At 38.6% G+C, this 8,749-nt stretch overlaps 1 long non-coding RNA gene across 1 annotated transcript; it reads right to left on the reverse strand.

The window, feature by feature from the left end:
- Window positions 1-5,278: 5,278 nt before the first annotated feature.
- LOC309653617 lies at window positions 5,279-8,477 on the reverse strand. Its single transcript, XR_014259280.1, has 2 exons — window positions 8,038-8,477; window positions 5,279-7,646 (listed from the first exon to the last, which is right to left on the reverse strand). It is a non-coding gene; the product is annotated as an uncharacterized lncRNA (long non-coding RNA).
- Window positions 8,478-8,749: the final 272 nt, after the last annotated feature.

Raw genomic sequence — 8,749 nt, forward strand, 5'->3', positions numbered from 1 at the left:
GTCTAAATCTTTTAAAATTATGTTTTCGCCTTCAAATTTTAATAAATTACTTATGTTTTTATTATAGCATATGGTGTTTTAAAATACTTGACTGGAAGCCATTAGAGAAAGATTTATCTATGCTTTTTTATTATAATGAAAGTTTTGGTGTATTTTTCCTTGTGAGAGTTTGCACCATTCTTTCAGCTGGTGTTTACTGAGGGCTTCATATGTACCGTACTTTTCTGGGTGCTACTGCTTTCAACAGTGAACAAAATAAAGCCTTTACTCTCCTGGAACTAACACTCTGTGGTGGGAGAAAACATAAACAACACAACAGGGTAAGGGGTAAAAAGAGATGGGAATAATAAATGGAATAGTTTTACCATTTGGTTAAATGTCAAACTATTATGAATCATATGGCCAGAAGCCATTGACATATTTTAATTCACAATAACCAGAGAGCATCAAACATTTACCAAGGCACTTAACAGTGTTTACGGATTACAGCAACACTATGAGGTAGGGAACTATTACCATCCCCATTTTATAGATGAGGAGTCTGAGGAGACATTATGTGAGTTACCCAGAATTACACAGCTATAAGTAAGTGGTAAGCTGGGATGTGAGCAGAACCCATGCTCTTTTTTTTTAATGTATGGACTTTATTATGTTTCATTTGTTTCTGATTTATGTGATTGTGTTTTAAAGATTTTTTTTGATGTCGACTATTTTTAAAGTCTTTATTGAATTTGTTACAGTATTGCTTCTGTTTTATGTTTTGGTTTTTTGGCTGCAAGGCATGTGGGATCTTAGCTCCCTGACCAGGGATCGAACCCTCACCCCCTCCATTGGAAGGCGAAGTCCTAACCGCTGGACCACCAGGGAAGTCCCCCTTATGTGATTATTTTTATGGCAGTTGTTTTAAATTTTATTTTTTATTGACGTATAGTAGAATTACAGTGTTGTGTTAATTACTGCTGTACAGGAAAGTGACTCAGTTATACATTTATATACATTCTTTTTCATATTCTTTTCCATTATGGTTTATCACAGGATATTGAATATAGTTCCCTGTGCTATACAGTAGGACCTTTTTGGTTTTCTTTAAATACATCCACTTTTTTAAAATAAATGTATTTATTTAATTTTTTATTTTTGGCTGCATTGGGTCTTAGTTGCTACACGCGGGCTTTCTCTAGTTGTGGTGAGCGGGCTTCTCATTGTGGTGGCTTCTCTTGTTGCGGAGCACGGGCTCTAGGTGCATGGACTTCAGTAGTTGTGGCACACGGGCTTCAGTAGTTGTGACTCGCAGGCTCTAGAGCACAGGCTCAGTAGTTGTGGCGCACGGGCTTAGTTGCTCCGCAGCATGTGGGATCTTCCCAGACCAGGGCTCGAACCCGTGTCCCCTGCATTGGCCGGCATATTCTTAACCACTGCACCACCAGGGAAGTCCCATGTAGGACCTTTTTGTTTATCCATCCTGTATATACACCAGTTTGCATCTGCTAATCCTAAACTCCCAATCCAACCCTCTCCCACCCCCTCCCCCTTGGCAACCACCAGTCTATTCTCTATATCCTTGGTTATGTTTCTGTTTCACAGATAGGCAGAACCCAGGCTCTTAATTACTTTGTTATCCTGTTTCCTTGTTAAGAGAAGAAGGGTTTAAGGAAGGCACCGAGAGAGCAGCCAGTGAGCAGTGAGCAGTAGAAGTGCAAAACAGTGGGGCTGTCAGAAAGCACACCTGTCTCCTTCCCCCATCTGAGCAGAATTTTTAAACGGCAGAGTATGTAAGAGTATGTGATGACACATCTCTGGATTAAATTATGTCTCCCTGGTAAAACATGCACAGATAAGTCTTTAGTTCAATCAGACTGAAAGGTGAGATCAGAGAAAAGCTAGAGTGTCAGATTTCTTCTAGAAGTTCCTGGCTGATTGTTACTAAGAGGACTACTAGAGTACTAGTTAGTTCGTTAGTCATGGATTGAGTGTTAGAGGAGCGAAACAATGAGCAAGATGTAGCGTTGGCCCTTTAGCAGCGGAGTGAGAGGGGAAGACGCACAGCAGATGTCTCATCCTGCACGTGACATGCTGTGACGGGCATATTCAGGGCGTTTCATCAGTGTTTGTGGAAGAAGAGGGGGAGCTGTGAGGCAAAGAAAAGTCATCGAAAGAGGCAGTCCCTAAGCTAAGTCTTAAAGGACTCGTGAAAAACTGGTGAGTCAGCCGGTGAAGGGCAAGGACACTCAAGGCAGAGAGGACAGCGGAAGTCCAGAGCTGTGAGTGTGCGAGGGGTGTGTTACGGAGCCACAGGCACAGGCTCTGGCGCATCAGTGCAGTGTCACCAGGCAGTGGCAAGCGCCCCTAAAGGAGGCAGCGAGGAGGAGGAGAGCGGGTCTTAGCCATCCATGTGCGTGGAGCTGGTTTCCTCAGAAAATAGCTAAGAATGGAAAGGACAAGTTCAGGTGGCATTTTAGACCACTGACGTCAGTATGGATGAGGAATCTGAAGAAGCCTGGAGACAATTATGCCCCACTCTTCTGAGGAGCAGTGTTTTTTATTTTCGAGTCGGACTTTCATGCTGCCACCTCCTCTCCTGTCCCTACTGAAAGGTTTATCGGCTGGCAGTAGGGAGAACCTAGCTTAAGTAAAGGTAATCAGGTTTCTTTACTGTACAGCTTCTCGGGGCTGCTGTAGGCTAATGTTCATTCTGGATCGTCACAGCAGGCGTATGGTACACAGCCATCCTCAAAGCTATTTGACTTTAGAGTCCTTTTTTAATAGAAGTGTCTAACAACTGGTTCCACCAAACAGCAATTTGGTAACTTCTAGACCAGGTAATAGAAAGGGGTCTGAAATAAGGTATAGATGAAGGGAGGAAATAAGTTCTAATTTTATTTAGGAAATTACAAGCAAGACTTGATCTTGGGAAGTAAGGAAGAAGTAGGAGGCGGAGGCTGAACCCCCATCTGTGTGACTAAGGTTGGGAGGTGGTATCATTGAGTTTGGAAATAGGGGATAAAGAACTGAATTGGGGAAAAGACTTTAGTTCTGGACATGTAGAATTTTAAAGCACCTGTAGAATTCAGGAGACAAACTGGTAGATAACTGGACCTGCACGTGAAGACATGGAAAGATAAAAATTTGAATGTCATCAGCACTTAGCAGTCATTAAAATCATGAAAATGGATGAGATTTCAGAGAATTGTGAGTACTGACAACGTTTAAGTAATAAGCAGAGAAAGAATTCTGGGAAGGAGAGAGGTGATAGAGTTTCAAGAAGGAGGAAGTAGATGACAGTGTCATCCTTCAGAGAATGTAAGTGTCCATTGGATTTGGGCAGTTAGGTCCCCAGTGACCTTAGAGCAGTTCAGTGAAGTGGTGGACAAGAAAGCCAGATGGCGATAAATTGAGGGTGTAGGGCTGCCTGTGGGGGCCAGGCGGGGCTAGTGAAGACAGTGGGAATAGGCTGCTCTGAAGGAGTTTGGATGAAAAGAGAAAATAATTAGCAAAAAAGAACTTTTTAGAATGAGACGGGCTTATATCTTATATGTTGAAATGAAGAAACTGATAAAGGAGATCCTGAAGATGTAGATAATAATTTAGAGAACTGGGGAAACATGGACATATGAATTAGAAAAAAACCTTGCACAGTATATAAAACTCACTTGTATCCTTCGTGTTGGATGGATACTGGTAAGTTTGTGAGGAAATAAAAGTAAGAAGAGATAGAAGTTAAATGAGTTTATACTGATAGCCTCAGTTTTGACAGATTTTTCAGAGACACATATATACACATACATAATTACAGTTTTAAAATTCTTTCATAGTTACATGTTTTATTAATCATGTCTGAGAAAAGTCATTGATTTTCATTTTTTACAGCATTATCTTGTAAGGACAAGATACAGTGACAACTTCCAAGCTTTTTGCATATCAGGGCTGAAACTGAAAGTATCTCCATAATTGAATTTTCACTTCTTATTTGTAATCAGTTTATCGTTAGGAGGATACTTCATAGTGTTTGATCACAGATGAGTTTGGGCATTGCTATCACTCAATAATGTTAAGCATCTGTCAGGTTCTCTCCAATACTATATATTAATTTTTTCTCCGTTTAGCAAATATTTATTGGCGGCCTGTGGGAATAAGATACACCTAGGTCCTCTTTCCTTGGTATATTCACAAAAGCCTCTGAAACTAAATTTTCATGTCAGGCCATACTAAGTCCTGGCATAATAAGTTTTCATCGTTAACAGTTTTTTTGTGTTTGTGGGTGTTTTTTGTTTTTATTTTTTTGAAGCAAGGATAAGACACTGTCTTAACTCAGTAGTTGTCCATTGATGAATAAGTCAAAGAAGACATTGATGAAGCATGGTATTTTGAATATCCTTTCCACAGAATAGGTAATGGGCTGTCCTGAAACTCTGGTGAGATGCTGATCATTTTCAGATTTTGGAGTGGCAGAGAAAACCCTATTACACCTTGAATTATCACTAGAAACAGGAATTCAGCCAAATAAAAACAGTGCCTCTGCCTACTGAGGCTGTCAATTTCCATCTTAACAAAAGTGAACATTTCTCCTTTAGATTAAAATCAAGAAAATCCCCTCTGTCCAGGATGCAATAACGGGGTACAAGAAAGAGGAAAACTGAAGGTATTCCCTCTTTACACCTGAACAGTGAATTCATTCTGATATCAAATATTTGTTATGATTCTGCTATGACCAGGTGCTTTATTGTGTTTAGAGATCAAGTTACTGTTCATTCTTGGTAAGTAAGAAAAATCCATGTTTTAGGACTCTGAATAGTAACTTTATATATTTTATATATATATTAAAAATAAATATATATATTATATATAATATATATTCCACCTATTCAACAAAATTGTAATTTTCATCATCTCTTACGAATGATGAACTGTATTTACTCTTTGGAAAGGGCTTATAGGGAATTAAAGTCTCCATATACTTTTTATATAAGACCATGGAAACCAAATTCTCAACTGGGAGCAAACTTAGGTTTTGCTATGAAGGTTTACGCTTGCCTGGCCTTAGAGTGGTAGGCCAGGAACTCAAGGTGGAGTTTTTTTCCTCTAAGTTACTTTCATTGATGCCACCCTGAAAAAATTTGGAGGGAGTATTTTTTGAAATAGCTTTATCTCAGTAACCCTTTAAAAATGCTTCAGGGTATGGGGAACACACCTGTCAAAATGTTCAAGCAACTCTTGTTGATTTAAGTGTAATTGATCAGGAGCAATACAGGAAAGAGCTGGGTACAAAAGACAAAAGGCCCGAGGCTATTTCATGTATAGTTTTTGGCTTATTGTACAAAACAGAGAAAGTCTCATACAATCACACAGCCAAGGTCCCCTACTGTTCTCTCCTTTTAGCATAAATAAAAGAGAGCTAGTTTCTCAATAGCAGCATTCTATCCTTAAGTGGGTACACAGTGATATTCTAATGGTCTCCTGAGCAGGGAATAATTCCGTGGCAGCTCTGACTTCCAGTCACCGGGCTCTCTGTAACTTAAGTCTTTCATGGCCAAGGACTATAATCATTATTTCGATTTCGATTTCGCATCTCAAAATTGAAAGGATTCCATGGACAACAAAACAGGAAGTGATTTCATGAAGTGTTTTAGTATGGATAAAGTAATAAACTATAAAAATACAAATCATCAGTAAAGCTTTTTCTTTCCGGGGAACTATATTCAGAAATTAATGCAAGCATCTAAGGTGCGCATGTGTGTTTTTTCACCCATGATCATGTTTGTGTGTGTGTGTGTGTGTGTGTGGGCATTCCACTGCTACAGGAGACATGCAAAATAATATCAGATTTGCTACTCTATGAAGTACTGGTTTCTCCCAAGAACTGTGTGCTCGCAGGGTTCGTTCAGGAAGGTGAGTGCCCTACCACCACATCGCAGTCATATCTCATCACCTTCGGCAGCAATAATTTACACTTTAACCTTACATGCAGGCGTATTAAATTAGTATTACTCATCAGAACTTGCTTATTAATAAAACAAGCTGAATTAGCCACTGCAGAATCATATTTGGAAATTCAATGACAATTTTACATTTTTAATAAAGGCTCAGAAATATTATTGCAGAGCAGGTGGTACAGAAAACTGTGGTTAAATTTGACATTCGTTAATAATTGAAGTGTGGAACGTGACAGGTGAAAATTGATATTGATTTCTTTCCTCTAATATTCGGAAGAGTTCTAACAGGTAAATAAAATGAGATAACAAGACATATCAAGTCTCACTGATTTCTTTGATCACGTCCTCCCCGCATATCACTCCTTCGCCTACCATGTTTTGAATAATTCAATGCCCATAGTCTTTCCAGTTCAGTGCATTATAAAACACACTCAAGCTGGGTTTCAATCATATTAGACTGAAAGCTGAACTTTTTATGAAGGATTATTTAAAACAAAATGCGTCTTGAGCCCAACAGCCTTTGAAACCAAACAATCCTGGGAGTTCAGTGAGGAAATGTCAACACTGTGGAGAACTTTTGGATTCAGAAAATTCAGTAATCCTATTTGATGTATGTTAACCGTATCAATATTAACAACCTTCTGCTTGATTTCAGCAGTGATTTGAGAGCTGAGTTACTACTGGTCTTGTATTTTAACTAGTTGTGAAAGCACTGAGAGAGTTGTTCTTGGGTTGAACTTGACCTGCCTCTGGGAATGCTGTCTGTTCTATCCATCTTGAAAAGCTTTATTCAAGTGCATTTCTCTGCCTTCCTTCTTCTCATGTGCACCCCTTGGGAAAACGAAAGATGCTCAAATATAGATGTTAACACTGCAGATGCTCTGATTGGCAATGGTGTCTTTCAGCTTCCCAATAAAAAATTATATTGCTGACCACCCATTTGACTGAAAAGTGACTCATTTTACTGACAGATCTCTGGATTGAGATGCCAAAAGAAATAGGTCATTTCAAATTTCCTTTTTAATTTGAAGTCATAGCTTTGTGTTGCAACACTACTTGTTCAAAAGTTAGATCATGAAGTTTCCTTCCTATGACCTCCAAATAATTAATCAAAGTGTTCTTCAATAGGCTATATAAAAAGCAAGCAGAATATTCCTAATTATCAGTCTTTCTCTTGAGTCATATACTTCTTGTAATTTCAAGGAAGAGAAACTCAAATGTAAAGTGTTACAATAGCCAAGCATACCAGCACTGTTACCTAACCATTCAGCAATTTTCTCTGCCAAGTCACTCTGAACCTTAGACTACTGAGAATGTCTTTTTAATTAATTTTTAAGGTTCTCCTCTTTTGAGTTAAAAAATGGTCACAATTTTATAAGTAAAATTAAAGAAAAAACACAACATAGACCATCTGAGATATTTCCATTAGGCATTATATATATATAAATATATACATATATATATAATTTTAATATATATACATATATAAATACACTGGGATAAATCTCCATCTTCTGTGTCAGTCGGACATAGGTCCATTTTCTTAGGAATAGGGAACTCCTTTCACAATGGAAGTGAGGAAATTGGCTGGACCATCCTTCTTGAATATAATTCCATGAAGCCACCATTGAAGGTTGTCTGGATCTTGGTTCCTTCTAGCAATCTACTACTCCAACAGTGTGTAGTTCATCAAATTCAGGTCTTTCTGAAGCCAGGCTAGAAATACAAAGTGAGGTGGACGATTAAGGTAACTGACCAACAAGGAGGAGGAAGAGGAGCAAAACAATTTCCCAATTTCATTTTTTCCCATATTCTCTGTGCTTTACAAGGGAAAAAATATTTGGGTCTGAGTTCCTTTCATTCTTAGCCATTGTTGGTTCAAAGTCTGAGAAAAAAAAAAGGTAAAAACGAAACTATGGAGTCCAGAATTTCGTTAGCTCTCTTGCATGCAATAACACAACTTAAAAGGCCTTCCAAAAAGAAGGGGTAAACTTCTAAAAATATAGCCCAATCTTTTCAATCTAAACAAGTAAACACTAAAAATATATTTTAGAAATCCAGCAAACACACTAACCACAGTCAAAGCAAAGGAAGGCTTATGGCTTACCAAATGACAGTGGCTGTCTACAAGAGAGAGAAAGAGAATACTCCAAAATTCTATCTGACCTGGCAGAGCTCAGCACAGCTACTATTCTTCTTTCCTAAAATCAAGGCATAAAGAAATTGAATAAAACTTGCCAGAATGTCACCCACTGCATCCAAAAGCAGGTTAAAGAAGGGAGTGTCCAGAAATCAGGATGAAGTAAACTACTTAGAGAAGCCCCTTCTCCTATCAGTGGACCACCAGGGTAATAAAATGATAATAGGCCTATTTGTCATCTTCTTTTTATAATTTATACATTTAAATTTCAGTTAACATTTAAAAAATATCCAATCAGAATGACAGGCCTTTCCAGAAGTATCAGTTTTTTTAATCCTCACCCTTTTACAAATGTGAAAACTGAGGCTCAGTATAGCTGTCAAGGAATTTTCCTAAATCATTGAAGCTGTAAATTTGGGACCTAAGGCTAAATCAGTTTCTCATTTTATCTTGGCTAACTTCTTAAAATTCTGTTTAGGGACATGGGGAGGGGGAAGGGTAAGCTGGGACGAAGTGAGAGAGTGGCATGGACATATATACACTACCAAATGTAAAATAGATAGCTAGTGGGAAGCAGCCAAATAGCACAGGGAGATCAGCTCGGGGCTTTGTGACCACCTAGAGGGGTGGGATAGGGAGGGTGGGAGGGAGACGCAAAAAGGAGGGGATATGGGGATAT

This window comes from Balaenoptera physalus (genome assembly GCF_965194825.1).
Source record: "Balaenoptera physalus genome assembly, contig: HAP1_SCAFFOLD_690, whole genome shotgun sequence".
NCBI classification, from domain to species: domain Eukaryota; kingdom Metazoa; phylum Chordata; class Mammalia; order Artiodactyla; family Balaenopteridae; genus Balaenoptera; species Balaenoptera physalus.